At 37.2% G+C, this 16,623-nt stretch overlaps 2 protein-coding genes across 2 annotated transcripts in view; both read right to left on the minus strand.

Moving 5' to 3' along the window:
• LOC309502595 (uncharacterized protein) overlaps positions 1–4,525 on the minus strand; it is a 29,927-nt gene extending 25,402 nt beyond the window's left edge. The window contains exon 1 of the mRNA XM_082174996.1: positions 2,865–4,525. The gene's annotated coding sequence lies outside the window, so the exon portion shown is untranslated. The remainder of the gene's footprint in view (positions 1–2,864) is intronic.
• LOC309499043 (uncharacterized protein) overlaps positions 1–16,623 on the minus strand; it is a 95,993-nt gene that overhangs the window by 48,627 nt on the left and 30,743 nt on the right. The gene's annotated exons all lie outside the window — the stretch shown is intronic.

The raw sequence follows: 16,623 nt of genomic DNA on the forward strand, positions 1-16,623 counted from the left end.
TGAGAAGAGAGGAGAAGGTTTTGAAAAGCATGCGAGAGTCTGAAGAATTGTTAATTTTGTTGTGATAGTAAGTAATTTTAGCAGTAGAGATATTATCAGAGAAGGAAGAGAAGAGGGACTGATAAAGACCAAGGTCAGTAGGATCTTTCGATTTGCTCCACTTCCTCTCTGCACCCCTGAGTTTCGAACAATGTTCGCGGAGAACATCAGATAACCAGGGGGCAGAGGGTGTGGCGCGGGCTGGCCTGGAGTAAAGTGGGCAGAAGTTGTCCAAGCAGGATGTTAAAGTGGATAAAAGATTATCAGTTGCACTGTTAGTATCTAGTGTTGAAAGCTGATCAGGTGGAGGAAGTGTGGATGAGACCAGAGAGGATAGACAAGAGGGTGAGAGTGAGCGTAGGTTTCGCCGAAAGGTGACCTGTGGAGGAGTGTATGTTGTGTTCTGTGGCAGGTTGATGTTGAGAGTGAGGAGGAAGTGATCTGAGGTGTGCAGTGGAGTGACCAGTGTATGGTCAGTGGAGCAGTAGCGTGTGTAGATAAGGTCCAATTTATTATCTGATTGGTGAGTAGCCGCAGTAGATACTCGCTTGAGGTCGAATGAGGCAAGCAGAGTGTGGAAATCAGCAGCCTGAGGTTTTTCTAGGTGGATGTTGAAATCTCCAAGAACTATGAGAAGAGTACCATCCTCAGGGAAGGATGAGAGTAGCACATCAAGCTCTTCCAAGAAACTTCCGAGCTGCCTTGGGGGGCGATATACAACTACAAAATGGATTTTAATAGAGCTAGTGATAGTAATTGAATGTGATTCAAATGAGCTGTTGTCACACAGAGGTGGTAAATGATCAAATTTCCAATCGTTTGAGATGAGCAGACCAGTACCACCACCCCTACCAGTAAGGCGAGGGGTGTGTGAGAAAGTGAATTTAGTGGAGAGGGCAGCCGGTGTGGCAGTGTCCTCTGGTCTGATCCAGGTCTCAGTCAGGGCCAGTAGACTGAGACCCAAATGACTAGAAATAGAAGTAATGAAATCAGCTTTGTTTACAGCGGACTGGCAATTCCAGAGACCAATAGGAAAAGAGAATATAGTACTAGAAGGAGTGACTAGATTAAAGTCGCATCTCTTCAGCCAGGCATTCATATAATCCTACAGTTCAAACTACAATCCGGCCTCTAGCTCATAAATGCCAGAGGAGAACTGGCCCCCGACTGAGCCTGGGTTCTCCCAAGGTTTTTTTTTTCTCCATTAGGTCACCTGATGGAGTTTTAGGACACCATTAGGTCACTTGATGAAGTTTTTCGGTTCCTTGCCACTTGCCTTTGGCTTGCTCAGTTGGGGATATTTTGGGGATATTTAATTTAATTTTATCAATCAATAAATTCCTCTTGAAACAAACTTTGTTGTATTATTTTAATTTAATACTGTGAAGCTGCTTTGATACAATCTGTATTGTGAAAAGCGCTATACAAATAAACTTGACTTGACTTGACTTGACTTGACTTGACTTGACTTGACTAGAAGACACCGGAAAAGTATGCAGGTTGTTTGGATTGGACTGCCTCTGACGTGTGACATTTGATTTACGCGTGTTAGTAATAGTAGGGATTTGAAAACACAGTGTAAGAGGGGTCACAAACAGACAGATCAGATGAAAAGTTGTGTAGAAGAGAAAGGAAAAGAAAAAACAAGAAAATTAATACTCAAGTGCTTTGTCGGTGTCCTTGCTCGGTGGAGTCGCACAGGTAGAGTCGTTGGTCTTTACACTCTTCGGTCTTCACACGATGAGGGCTTCACACGAGGGCTGCCGCGGTGTACTGACCTATTTTATACACGCCTAATACCTCTTTATTGAATACAGCAGGTCCCGCCCTCCTGTTTAATCAAGCAAAACTAACAAGTCACGACTCACAAACAACGTCACACGGGCGCTTTTACCAGAGTAAAAACACAGTAAACAAAACAAACTTCCTAGCAACACAGAGCCGCGCTAAAATCTACTGGGAAAAGTAAACACTCACAGACTGATGATCTCTCCTGTTGTTCGACTGCTTCTTCTAATAAGTACTAGCAGTTTGTTAGAATAAATACTTTAACTGGCTTAGGCCCCGCCCTCCTGTTTAGTCAAGCGAAACTAACAAGTCACGACGCACAAACAACGTCACACGGGCGCTTTTACCAGAGTCAAAACACAGTAAACAAAACAAACTTCCTAGCAACACAGAGCCGCGCTAAAATGTACTGGGAAAAGTAAACACTCACAGACTGATGATCTCTCCTGTTGTTCGACTGCTTCTTCTAATAAGTACTAGCAGTTTGTTAAAATAAATACTTTAATCTTTAAAAGCTTTCCATCTTTACTCTCCTCACGTTGCATTCGGAGATCGACAAGTTTCTCCTTTCCACAAGCGCTTGCTCTCTCGTGGCGTCTGTCATTGCTATGCAACCATGAACATAGGCGCGCCTGGAAAAACGAGCTTCTATTCCGAAAACGAGAAAAAGGAGCTTCTATTCGAGCTTCTTCTGGCTGGACTTCCATCATGTGCAACCAAACCTCTACAAATGATTCAGAATGCTGCAGCTCGTCTCGTCTTCAACGAGCCCAAGAGGGCCCACGTCACTCCTCTGTTCATCTCACTGCACTGGCTACCTCTCGCTGCTCGCTTCAAGTTCAAAGCATTGACGCTTGCTTACAGATCTACCACAGGCTCAGCTCCCTCCTACTTTCACTCACTCCTACGAATGTACATCCCTACCAGAAGCCTACGATCGGTCAACGAGCGATCTCTCTCTCTACCAAAGGGGCTGTTTACACCTGGCCACTTCATGCGTTTTCTCAGATCGGATGGCTATCCGATCGTGAAAAGACCAGGTGTAAATGCCCTCCGAAACGCATTCGCGACGGATTTGAATCCGATCGCTCAAGCCACTTCAGGAGGTGGTCTGGGCCGCATTCCAGACGAAACTGGACAAGTGTAAATGCATCTGGTTGTTGAAACCACATATGTAAAGTGTACTCCTCCCAAAAATGCAAAAAAAATAAACGTGTGAGAGCGTGTTATAGGCTATATGCAATGTTATACCCAGATATGACGACGCTACTGGAACACGCATCACCGCAGATGAGCAGCTGAGCATCTAACGTTATTCATGCCAACGTGCAAACTTTCGCAAATCAAAGTGAAAGTAAGTCGCAGACGCTTATCACACAAACATCATCATTAAAAGTAAATTCTTAAGAAACGAAATTATCTTACCAGGGCTGTTGCCGCTTCTCTCTTATTGCAGTGTTTGATTTAGAAATTTTAGCTGATGATCAATAAAATGCAGCTCATATCTGTTGCTTTCGGTGACGTGGTGCACTCCATTAAATCTGCATATAGCGCGGGAATTGAAGATCGGATTTAAATCCGTTTCGCAAAAACACATTTATGTGACCAGGTGTAAATGGAATCGTTTTGATAAATCAGATAGCTATCCGATCTGAGAAAACGCATGAAGTGGGCAGGTGTAAACAGCCCCGTGTGTAATACGCACGTATTTTCAGTGCGTAGCATATACACGCAATAAAGTGCGTCTCCATCTTCCCGACAGTACACAATCACTCGGGCGTTTAGTCGACAAAGTAACAGGAAGGAGGACAGTGCAAAATGGTGTGATATGGCCTGTTGAGGCTTTTTAAAATTTGTTTACAAAGGTCCTAACTGGCAGTTTTGCCTGTTATGGAATGTATCACTATTTATGTCTGAGCCTTATGTTTAATATTTTTGAAGTGCAATTTTGTTTACATCCATTTTATTTATTGTTTTTGGTATTTATTCAAGTGAATTTTGTTGTTAACAGACACTGATAGACCATTGCTTTTATTGTTTTTGGTTGTTTTGTTCATTTTTTGTGGATATTTAAAATGTTTTCAATGTTTAATATTCTTAAGAAATACAAGTTTATAGATCTTTGAAAAGGTGTACCTGCATTATTATGCCATTATCATTATATTAGATGAAAATGGTCTCAAAACGACAATATTATCGTTTATCGCAATAATTTCTTGGACAATTTATCGTCCAGCAAAATTTGTTATCGTGACAGGCCTACTTATCGGGCTTATGCTACTCTGAACAATGCCTGAACTTCGTATTTGGAGCACTTCTTGAGTTGTTTTTTGCCTCTTCACGATGACTCGCTTAATTTAGTCCTAATTTTTAAGTCGCTTTGGACAAAAGCGTCTGCTAAATGACTAAATGTAAATGTAAATGTATTCCGAAAACGAGAAAAACGAGCGCGCCGCGTCGCTTCTATTATGAGCGCGCTTACATTTGGAATAACGTGAACGGCCACTTACGGCAACGTGACAACGTGACATTAGCCTAATCCCAAATATTTCCATATGTGTCTCTTTCCTCCTTTCTTATCAACAAGTGGATTTACAGCCACCACATCAGCAGCACCGCCGGTCGCCATGTCTCAGCGCTTTAATAAAGAGGACGCGCAACTGCACGCTCTCAGTGCATGCGTGCATGCATGCGCATCAAGGAACCGGGTTTGAACGGGTTCATTTTTTTAGTACCGACTTGGTACCGAAGTACCGGGTCTTTTGACAACACTACTTCACATACTGAAAGTCTAGACTGACTTTAACTAGTGTTGAATTTAATGTTTTAATATAAATATCAGTAGCGCTTTAGATTCTAAAAAAGTTCTAAAATACTTACAGTATAAATAATTTGTCAATTCTCCTGGGTGTTCCCCCCTTTATTCCCAAAATGTTACATATTGTTCCCCTATACTTGCACGTAAGGACTTTATAGGTACACTATAATTACAGAAAGTTACGCTGTAAATGCGCCATAATTACGTGTACTTTGTGGGCTGTAATCTAAAGCGTTACCAATTTATCTGTGTCCTACACGTTTCACTCAACCTGTAACTTCTGACATAATTTTCCTCTTTTTAAAAACAGAGCATTTCTTAAACCTGAGACACTCAGGAAGTGACATCATCTGGGCTCTTTCTACTGCATGATGGGAGGACAAGAAAATAATCTCAATCCATTGTCTCAGTTTTGGGACAGAAAATGTAGTGTGTTGACCACATTCATCAACCCTGTTACCGAAGTTATTTGTAACAACATATATAATTTATGGCAAATACAACTTTATCAGTAACTATAAATCATGTTTTGCTTAAGTTACGCTTACAACCCTGTCAGCCATTCTGGAAAATTAATTTACTTGAGTTTACCGTTTGTTGCTAAAAATGTTGCAAACTATACTGAGAAATATCTAACATTTTGGTAACATGGTTGCAATAAACCAGAGCTAAACATATACTTAGTTTAACCTGATGTTGACAATCTATATGAAAGTTTCTCCAACCTCCCTCTACTAAACATGTTTTTAAAATCTGTACCATTTCATAGTTTAACTGCATATCTAAATGTGATGAAGTGCTTGAATGTTTCTAACATGAATGTTCCTCAGCATCATGAATGAATGAAGAATAAACACCAACCTCTTTGTTCTTCAGGATCTTCAGTGTGTTTCATTCTGCAGGGTTCTGGATCACTCATGTTCTCACTGTCCTCTTTAATAAACTCAGTCTTTGCAGATTTCAGCTCTTCCTGATGCTCTGATGCTCGTCTTCACTTGCAGCTGATGGGATTTTACAGCATTTATTGGATAATTGCTGTGGGAGGAGCTTCACTGAAGATGTAATTACTGTGGGTGGAGCTTCACTGATGATGAACAGTGGGAGGAGCTTCAACGACTGCAGATTGGTTGGACGAGATGATCTGCCAAAATCAAAAATGTATCAGTTACTAAGTTTGTTTTTATAAGGTTAAAGACCAGATGTCAAATGTAAGTGTCTGCAAAGTGATTTTATATACATAGACAATACATCAAATGCAAGTAAATGGTCTATTTTAATATTTCAAATATCTTTTGTGAATTTTTTTCAATATATAGGTTAAAGTCCGCGTGAACCGGAAGTTGCAAACGACTTTTCTCCAGTGCTGTGACGTATTTCCCAGTGAAAAGGAATATTGAACAGAGGGCAGGGTTTCACTCTAGCGCTCCTCCTCTCCATCTCTCGCTCATTACAGACTAACGATTTGAGGGGAGTGGTTAAGCGTTTCCCAACCCAAGTCCTCAAACCTACGTCATCAGAGAAGGTCCTCCAAGGCAGATGGGAGGGGCATTTTCAGATTTTGATTAAAGATTACGAAGCCAAAATTATTAATTGTTCACAAGACTAGTAATATGCCCTAACAAAGGAAATAGGGTCCATTTTGATTTCATGCCGACTTTAAACAAAGTTTAACAGTGCATGCCTGAGCTTGTATTTTGGGTTAAGCTGCTTTGCTTTGACTTTGTGGAAAATAGAATAATAGAAACAAAATGTATTAATCTTTTTACCCTTTATTATCAATCTAAATTAATCTAGTTTTTAATTGAACTAAATTTCGTTTTTCTTTATTTAAATTTCGTTTTTTCTCTATTTAAATTTCGTTACTAATTTTTTTTTCTTTATTTAAAATTATGTTTTTCTTTATTTAAATTTCGTTTTTCTTTATTTAAATCTACCCTTTACTGTGTCAGTAATTTGTTAGTCAGACAAATATTACACTACCTTATTAAAAGTACTGCTTAAGTTAACAGACCTGTGTGTGTGTGTGTTACGTGCGAGTGTATTTACTTTGTGTTGTTCAAGGGGAAGATGTGTTTAATATCACTAGTAGTGCCGTGTCCATTCTCAGAGCTTATAAGCCCTGCCCGCGTGAGGCGCGCCGCTTCCCGCTCGCGTTGTTCTGTAGTTTATTCAAAGTTTATTAATTCTGAACGTGTCTCGTCTCGCGTGTCTAACTATATTGCACCAAATGCGACACTGCACTCCCTTGTGAAGTCGATTGGATGAACGTTTCTCGAAATAATCAAAATGCAAACGGACAGACAGACACATAGAGAATACTGCGCTTATTAGAGAGTAGAATGTTCAGCACCCTCTCTCCGAAGCTTCGAATATTCGATGTTCATTAGCCTACTACCGAAGCTCAAAAAATGGTATTCGGACCAGCCCTACTGTTAACTGTGTTGTCGCAGTCGTAATGTAAATAAATACTGTAACATTACCCAGCCATTGGTGAAATGTATGTGGGCTTCCAGAGATTTATCGTTTTTAAATTGTTCACTGGTATATGCGCTTATACCATAAAAAAGATAATTGACTAAATGTCTAAATATGAGGATGGAGGTAGCAATGCGGGTCAGCACTCCAACTTACTGCAGTCAGCTCATATGGATCTCTGAATGGATGACAGTTTCTCCAAATGACGGTCCCTGCATCTTTATCGAGTTTATTTCGGTACGGCCTTTTCTCAGTTTTCTTTTGCTTCTCCAGGTTTGCGAGTTATATTTACATGCATATAGATAGTTATCTTATTAGTTGTCTTAGTTATTTTATTTACTTATACTCATGGTTCGAATTACGTGGGAGCCAGTGGGAGCTGAGCTCCCATAGAGAGAGGTTGAGCTCCCATGAAAGCAGTAAAATCATACACCTGTGGGGGTCTCTAAAAATCATCAGCACCATTATTTTAAATGACAAATAAAGCAATTTTTCCTTCACACTACTGTAGCGTGACTTAACAGATAGGACAAATTGCCAAACATGGATCTCGCGGGATCTCGGATCGTCTTCACTTCACATGCTTCACTTTCTGCCAGGACTTTTACTGACTTTTCTCAACTCACAGAAGTGACGTCAACGTCCGATCTAGCAGTATCATAACCCATCAGGCAAGTGTTATTTTAACATAGGCGTAATTTGCGGGTGGGACATGTCCCCACCACTTTTTGCTAAGGTCGATATTGTCCCCACCACTTTTGAAACATCTCGCGGCACTAATATACCAATACAAATAAATAAAACATCTTCAGTTAACTAGCAGAGCAGTCATTTAGTTCGTTTGTTAAATAAGAGGCGATCTAGCGCTGAATTGTGTTGTTTTTTGTGTGTAAAGTGATCAAAGTGCTTGTTGCCGCTGCGATCAGTGGCGCTGATACTGTGTTCTCGTGGCTCGCACACAGTCTTCACTCGGACACGCGATCGTGGAGACTCTCTATTCGTTCCGGTGAAATTACAAAACAAAATGCACACAACCGTGTCCTTGCCTGATATATAACCACTGATAAACATAATTTTTTTTTTTTTTTTTTTACCTATACGAGTGCGGATTAGAACCCAGAACCTCTGACACGCTTGGCAAAAGTTCTGCCACTGGACCACTTAACCACACGCTTAACTCTCTGGGGACCAACGCCCGCGCGTTTTGCTCGTTTTTTTTTTTTAGCAATGAAAAATAAACACAAAATGCTCTGTTCATTTTGATCTTTAATTTTCGTGTTATACATCAATCGATCCTGTTCAGTTTCTATTTTTTTTCTGTATACTCACAATAAAAATAAAGTGTTTTGCTTTTTGACAAATAAAGAAACTTTAACATGATGCGATTTCTGCCTTCTCTCTTTCAGTAAACTCCCATTTGAAACGCGTTCGAAAATGATCTATAACTCCGCGAAAATTCAGTCAAACAGGCAAACAGACCCACGGGCATAAAGCTTGAGATCGCAGCATTTAAATGAAGTCATTTATATAAAAAACAAATATTATCAGCTTCTGTAATCTGTATAAAAAGAGAGCGATTCCAGTCGAGCTCATTACGAGCTCATTGACTTTAATTCGTTCACGCCTACTCACGGAGCGCGCTATTCACAAGATAATGTGCTAAGCCATCTATGCAAAACAGGTAAACGCCCCCAAGCAAATGCATTAAACGCTTCAAGTTTCATCATTCAGTCACCCGCGCATTGGGAAGATGACACGGTACACCGGTGCGGAAGCCCTTCAGTTCGTCCTGGATACTAGCGACGAAGAGTCCAGATTTTCATCAGAAGAGGAGCGCGACTACTCTGATGACGACCGTTTGTATTTTGAAGAGCAATTGATCCAGCCGTGGATAGAATTTCGGATGAGTAAGTATTTATTCTTACTTGCATTAGTTGACAAGCTATTCAAAACATGAGCTTACATATTATACTGGGTGGACTTGCCATCCAGAGTATTGACATTTGATATCTACCTATATTCAACACGATCTAATGAAAGTGCATATCTATACCATGAATTCAATATATCGTACCATTTCAACGTCAAAAATGTTTTGTTTTTTTTGTTTGTTTTTTGTGTACATATGCTACACCCCTTGGTTAGGAAATTTGTATTTGTATGTGTAGCCTAGCAGTAAATGATATGTTTAGATCATTATGTATGAAAGATAGAATTTAGAAATTATTTTAGAAAGGAGGCCTAGTAGGTGTTTAGATTATATTTTGACTATATAAATGCTGCCTCATTATCATTAACGATGCATGCTCGCAAATATCAGTTGTAAATGTGTGTAAATGTGCTGAAATGTGTAAATATACCCAGTTAATGAAGTGCACAAATGTGTTAGGCTAATGTTTGCGGTGTGCCTCTCCGGTAATGGCCCATTGACACGCATATAGGCTTATTGCACGCGTCTAAAATTATTTACATCAGTTATTCATTATAGACTAATGCTACTATAGTTATATTTATGTAATAATATTCTTCAACTTTTTTAAAAGGAATGTAGCTTCATCACTACCTCCGCCTGCAACTCGGAGTGCGCTTAGCAACACAGTCAGAAATCAGAAAGAGTAAGTACATATTTACCTACTATTTTACAGATGTTAGTTACATTTTGTTTATATACTTAGTGATGATACAAATGTAGCCTATATGTGCCTGTGTGGCTTTGCAACAAATGTGTTGTTATATGCACAATATAACAATTATTGATTGGTAATGTTAATATAAAAGAGCTTATATTGTGTTGCTTTATCAGCATTGCTAAATGTCCATCAGTTATGCATGTGCTGGAATAGTACTCTGTAAAATATATGATAAAAATAGTTTTCAACTTTAAACAAAATTACAATAAAACAGATTGAAAAACAAAACATTTGAATCTCCTCATTCTTTAAGGCTGCCTCACTTGATGGCCCATTAGCACTTGGGGGAGCGTCTATGTCACACCCCTGGTCTGAATCTCATTAATATTGATGACCCATTACCACTCCCACGCATAAACCTCTTCTGACAAAAAAACTGTTTTACAATGTTTAAATCAATGTAGTGTTTTATGTGAACAATTAGGCAGGATGATTTTCACATAATTTTGAAGCTAGAACTCAAAGGGACAACATCAATTAGTCAAAAGTCTTGTGGACACATATTTAATATGTGTTTTGTGTTCTTAAATCAGCAACTTTCATTTTATTTTTTTCCAATAACCACGCATAAACATTATTCTCTTAAAAATACAAACATCTACATACACGTTGCTCGCATATTATGGTAGCCCTGTTTGTGCTATATAGAGTGAATTTACACCTTTGCCATTAACATGTTTATAAATAACTGAAAAAAGCACAAATGTCAGAGCATGTCAGAACATCTCAACGACCCCAAAAACAGCTTGGTCCCCAGAGGGTTAAGTGCGTCGGATTTACTTGAGTATTCACGAGAAAATTCTCACCAATAACAACATATATTAGACCTCATTAAACGACAAATTAAACCAAATGTACTATTTAAACTGAATTGTGTTAGCAACGCTTTTTTATTAAACATTTTTATTTATTTACATTAGTAAGCTACACCGCGCCTGCTCATAGGCTACTTTTTTTTTTTAACCTTTAATTAGTGTTTGGGGTCATACAGACCCCAATGGATTTTTCCTTCATTTTTTAAAAGTGTTAACTTCATCTCAGGGGCATGAAACTCTGGAACTTTTCCTAAATAATCTATCTAAACATGCACAAAAAAACTGGGCTTGATTTGGTTGTTCTAAAGGTGTGTAATTTTTTTTTTACCTTTTAAGGTGTTTGGGGTCAAAATGACCCCACATTGAAAATGAATGGGAAAATGAAAAAAATGACTTTTTTTTTATTTTATTTGTCAAAAAAATAAAAGTAAATCCATTATAAATCTGAAAATTTCTACATAGAAACCAAGGTCTGGTCCTAGAGCATAAATAAAAAGTAGAGCGAACTTTCTCTCTCATACACACACACACACACACACACACACAAACACATAAACAAACACACAAATGTATGTGTTTGCAACAGAGAGCATTTTTACAGAAATTGGCAAATAAAATAAACAAAACTGGCATAAATCTAAAAGAAATTACATTTAAATCAAGGTCTGGTCCTAGAGCATAAACCCAAAGTGGAACGAACTTTCTATCTCATACACACACACACACACAAACACACACAAACACACACATGTATGTCACTGCAACAGAGAGTATTTTTTTAGAAATTGGCAAATAAAATAAACAAAACTGGCATAAATCTAAAAAAAAAATACATTTAAATCAAGGTCTGGTCCTAGAGCATAAACCCAAAGTGGAACGAACTTTCTATCTCATACACACACACACACACAAACAAACACACACATGTATGTCACTGCAACAGAGAGTATTTTTTTAGAAATTGGCAAATAAAATAAACAAAACTGGCATAAATCTAAAAAAAAAAAACATTTAAATCAAGGTCTGGTCCTAGAGCATAAACCCAAAGTGGAACGAACTTTCTATCTCATACACACACACACACACACACACACACACACACACACACACACACACACACACACACGCAAACACACACAAACACACACGTCACATATGCAACATGGAACAAGCTTGTTGAATGAATGATTCTCTATGGCCCTCTATTGGATATCTTTGGCCATTGCACTTTAATTCCTTTCCTATAAGAAATAAAGTTTTTCAACTAACCTTTAGATGGCAGTGTTCTATCCCTAACACATAGAGCAATGTCCAGAAACTATTTATATTTAATTATGATCATCATTTAAGTGATTTTTTCTTTTAAAAATCATTTTTCATGAGCCAATTTATGGCCTAGTTATGTATTTGTGCAGTAAATAGGTAAAAAACTTCAAAATTTCCACAAAAACACAGCATAAATGGATAGTTTATAAGTAAATAAAAAAAAAAGATATATAGTTTTCCATATAAAAAAAAAATATTTCCTTATGCAATTGCTCTTTAAAAGTTTGGGGTCACCTTAAGTGTTGTCCTTTTTTAACAGTGATTAAGAGACCCCCACAAAGATGAAATCATAATTCGAACCCTGCTTATACTCCTGTAATCTCTTTAGTTCTCAGTCAGTAGCCTCAAAAATTGCGCCACGGTGACGTCACACACAACAAACACACGTGTCTGACAAAGACCGATAACCGCTCGAAATGAACTCGTTCACACTCGAGTGACGCATATGGAAATTCAGTACATATTATAACAACCTCAACAATCGTGTTAAAGCGTTAAATGGATTAAATATACGTTCAAATACATGTATGAAAGAAATTGCATCGAAAAGATTCACTTAAAACATTATTATTACAATGAATCTGTTTATGAGTTAGAGCGTGAAAAATCATACATACCCACAGCAGCGACACACGAATCTGCTGCAGTACGGCAAGAGAAGAGCGACAAAATATAACCAAATGCTTATTTAATGAAATTCACACATTAAATTAAAAAGAATGAGACATTTTATAATAACACATTTTTATTTTATTATTAACAAAAATATAGTATACATATGTAGTTAGTTTACACAAACACACAATATACATAAAGTATAGGCTACTAACAACATGTTATTAAAAAATATGCTATTTTATGTTAACAGATTTTATATTTTATCATTAGGCTAATAGAAGGATTTATACATTGAAATGTTTTATGAATGAAATCACAAATAAATGTTTTAAAATTGCAAAAGAATAACAATCATTTATTTGACAAATTTTCAATGAGGCCAAGTAATGCTTGCCCTTGCGGTTGCTGATGTTGCTAAAGAAGCATAGTCTGCATTGCCTGCATTTGCTGTTGTTGCATTAGTTGCATCATGTCACTCATCTGCTTTTGTGTTTGTTGTGCTGCTTTTGCTTGCTCTTCAACCTGTATTTTTTTTTTCCTTTTCTCTTAGAACCCTCTCAGTGTGGCTTCTCTCCCTCAAAAACTCAATGGTGTCATTCCCACTCCTTCTCCTACGTTTGTTGTTTGTCCAGTCCTCTCCCTCTTCACTAAGCCTCCTGTTGGTCTGGCTAACCCTCTCCATGGCCTTCTTCCTTGCCTCTTCTGCTTTGGCCCTGTCCGTCTCTAACTTCCTTGTACTCTCATCACTCCCTTTGTTTTCCTCAGCTGCTCTTTCTTTCTCTGTTATTTCTTCAATGAGTTCATCAAGTTCTGTTATTTCTGCAGATGTTCCACTGCTCTTTTCGTATTTATTGTTTTTGGCCTTGTATTTCGTCTGAATCAAGTTAAATCTCTCCCTCACGGACCTCTGCATAACTCTGATTTTGGGATCTACAATTCAGTGTGTGCAGCGGCGGTTTCTTCATTAGGGCGATTGGGCGACGCACCACCAAAGTGTGAAAGGGACTTTTTCAATCACAATCTCATTCAACCACAGAGTTACGCTAGCAGTCACTCACTGTTGTTCTGCCTCTGGATATAGTCCAATCAGCGCCAAGTCACGTTCTGTGGAGTACCGCCTCTTTTTGGGCGATTTCACGATGGCTGAGAATCGCCCGTAGTACGGTGTACATTTTAGGACATCCTCAGACCTCAGACATTTGAAGACAAGGCATCATGCCTCAGACTAAAAGGCTTCAGTCATTGGACAAAACGGCATCGCGCCTCAGACTGAAAAGCTTCAGGTCTCAGGAAAAACAATGTCAGGTGTCAGGTCTCGTACAATTAGGCATCAGACGAAACAGCCTCAGACAAAAAGGCATCAGACGAAACGGACTCAGACTAAAAGGCATCAGACGAAACGGACTCAGACTAAAAGGCATCAGACGAAACGGACTCAGACTAAAAGGCATCAGACAAAACAGACTCAGACTAAAAGGCATCAGACGAAACGGACTCAGACTAAAAGGCATCGGACGAAACGGACTCAGACTAAAAGGCATCGGACAAAACGGACTCAGACTAAAAGGCATCGGACAAAACGGACTCAGACTAAAAGGCATCGGACAAAACGGACTCAGACTAAAAGGCATCAGACGAAACGGACTCAGACTAAAAGGCATCGGACAAAACGGACTCAGACTAAAAGGCATCGGACAAAACGGACTCAGATGGAGTTTGGAGGTTCGCATTGCCCCGCCCCGTATGACGTCACATGTACGCGGTTCATAGCTCGAAAGAACGCTTTAACTCCACGTTAGTTTGCCAACATACAAACTAGCTAGTTGAAATATGGCATCTAAATTTTAAATGTGCAAATAAAACTTGCGAAATGCATGTTCTCTTCTGTAAACAACTTAATTAGTGTAACATTTCATTAAAGCATATATATATATATATATATATATAGTACAGGCCAAACATTTTGAAACATAGCCTATACATTTTTATTTTTTTTTTTACAAAAAAAGTTTTTAACCCTATACAAATATATGATACATGCTAGGACAGAGAGAATGTTTTTGAAAGAAGTTTCTTCTGCTCATCAAGCCTGCATTTATTTGATCAAAAATACAGAAAAAAAAAAAAAAAAATATATATATATATATATATTGTGATGTATTATTACAATTTAAAATAATTGGTTTTCAATTTATTATACTTAAAATTATAATTTATTTCTGTGATGCAAAGCTGAATTTTCAGCATCATTACTCCAGTCTATCACATGATCCTTTAGAAATCATTCTAATATGATGATTCTTTATCAAAGTTGGAAACAGTTCTGCTGCTTAATATTTTTTCATAACCTGTGATACTTTTTTAGGATACTTTGATGAATAAAACGTAAAAAAAAAAAAAAAAAAAATTTTAAAAATATAAATCTTTTGTAACAACAATATACACTGGTCAGTAATTTGGGGTCAGTCATTTTTTTCTTTCTTTTTTTTAAATAAATCAATACTTTTATTCAGCAAGGATGTGTTAAATTGATCAAAAGTGATAGTAAAGAAGCAGGGGCGGATCACGAACGTTGGCAGCAACGAATTAAAAGTTATGGCCAATTTAACTGTGATTAAATTCAGTATATATACGTCTGCCATATGTTGCCACCCCTCAAAAATTCCTGCACCCCTCTCGCCACACCATAAATATTTTTCTAGATCTGCCCCTGTAAAGAAGATTTATATTATTAGAAAATATTTTTTTTCTTTTGAATAAATGCAGTTATTTTTAACCTTTTATTCATCAAATATATTAGGCAGCAGAACTGTGTCCAACACTCATAATAAATCAGAATATTAGAATGATTTCTAAAGGATCATGTGATAGACTGGATGTCACATGTGACACTGAAGACTGGAGTAATGATCCTGAAAATTCAGCTTTGCATCACAGAAATAAATGATAATTTAAAGTATAATAAATTGAAAACCAATTATTTTAAATTGTAATAATATATCACAATATAACTTTTTTTTTTTGTCTGTATTTTTGATCAAATAAATGCAGGCTTGATGAGCAGAAGAAACTTCTTTCAAAAACATTAAAAATAGTAATGTTTCCAAACTTTTGGCCTGTACTGTATATATATATATACACTAATTATGTTGAAGAGAACATGCATTTCGCGAGTGCATGTTTTAATTAAAGCATAGGCTATTTATATATATATATATATATATATATATATATATATATATATATATGCTTTAATTAAATGTTACACTAATTATGCTGTATGCAGAAGAGAACATCAGTATGTTATGACTTTACTTGTTGAGGCACATGACTATTAACTAATTGTTAAGTAATATGCCATTTTGGTGCCATGTAAACCCATAAATGGCATATTACTTAACAATTAGTTAACAGTCATGTGCCTCAACAAGTAAAGTCATAACATAATGATGCATTTGCAAAACATTAGTTAATGATTAATTAAAGCAGACAACTGGAAGTTGAAGTACATGACTTTGACCAACTGTGGTAATTAACACATTAATTTACACTTTTAGTTAATAAAATAAGTTATTAAGGAATTGATACATTATGACACATTTAATTAATAACAATTCATATATTACTTAATCTATTAATCATTTAGAATCTTTATTAGTTGCTGATGCAGTAATCATTAATTAATGGTTTAGTTCTTCATGAGTCATACACTAACACATGATTATCTGTGCATTAGTTAAGCATGAATTAATGCTTATTAGTGCACCCGTATTGTAAAGTGTTACCGACATTTGTACTGAAGTCCACTTGAATTCAAGTGAAGCAACACTTCTCCGTGTTTAATCACTCAGTGTGTCAGATCAGAGGACGTTACCAACGAGAGGAGGAGCTGATAGTGTTTAAATGAAGAGCTGTAACTATATATAATGAAGAGAAAGAGCTGTAACTATATATAATGAAAAGGAAGACTGAAATTTCATAAAGTGTGTAAATAATAGAAACACCTTTATTTGAATGCAAATGTTCGAGTATTTCATTTGTGAAGGTAAAGCAT

The sequence above is a fragment of the Leuciscus leuciscus genome (assembly GCF_965113295.1).
Source record: "Leuciscus leuciscus genome assembly, chromosome: 1".
NCBI classification, from domain to species: domain Eukaryota; kingdom Metazoa; phylum Chordata; class Actinopteri; order Cypriniformes; family Leuciscidae; genus Leuciscus; species Leuciscus leuciscus.